Source organism: Myxine glutinosa, chromosome 4, assembly GCF_964187855.1.
Source record: "Myxine glutinosa chromosome 4, kmMyxGlut1.1, whole genome shotgun sequence".
NCBI classification, from domain to species: Eukaryota; Metazoa; Chordata; class Myxini; order Myxiniformes; family Myxinidae; genus Myxine; species Myxine glutinosa.
The window spans coordinates 17,631,042-17,631,903 of NC_136264.1; positions in this window are offsets into that span (position 1 = coordinate 17,631,042).

Consider the following 862-nt stretch of genomic DNA (forward strand, 5'->3'; position numbering starts at 1 on the left):
GATGGGGGGGGGGGGGGGGGAGAGGAGAGTAGCGGGATAGGGGAGGGATGAGGGAGGGTGAGGTGAGGAGGAAGGAAGAGGGGAGGGACTGGGGGAGGGAGAGGGGAAGGAGAGGGGAAGGGAGGGGGGAAGGGAGGAGGAGGGGAAGGGAGGGGAAGGGGGGAGGGAGAGGAGAGAGAGGGGAGGAGGGAGGGAGAGGGGGAAAGGGTCTCCCGCCCTCTCCTGCAATGCTCTTATGGTTAAACTGCCAAAGTCTAGGCTCTCTGCTCACCTTCACTCTTTCATTCCTCTTTACTCCCGCCTCTGGAACAAACTCCCCCCACTCCCTTCAATCCCACTCCTCCCTCCAGGTCTTTAAAACAGCTGTTCACCACCATCTCTTATCTTCCCCCATCCAAAACCTTGATCTTTTCTACCCCCGGTAATTCACCCCAGAGTCCTTGCAGTGTTCATATGTTTTATTCCTCTCCCACCTCCCCCCAAGTCCTCCCGATGTCCCTGCTCTCAAATGTTGTGTTTGTGTTCTTCCCCCTCTCTTTTGTGTCCTTCCCCCTCTCTCCCCATCTTGTCTGCCGCTCCCCTTGTTTTTTTGTGTTTTGTGTGTCGGTTTGTCTTTTTGTGTGATTAATGTTAGCTCTTTCACGAGCCTCGATCTTGTATACAAAAAAAAAAAAAAAAAAAAAAGGGGGAGGAGGGAGGGAGAGGGGGAAAGGGAGAGGAGCGGGGAGGAGATGGGGGAGGGGGAGAGGAGGGAGAGGGAGGGGAGAGGAGAGGAGGGAGAGGGAGAGGTGTTGGGGGAAGAGGAAGAGGTGTTGGGAGGAGGAATGGAGGGTGTGGAGGGTTATGGAGCTTAGGGGAAAAG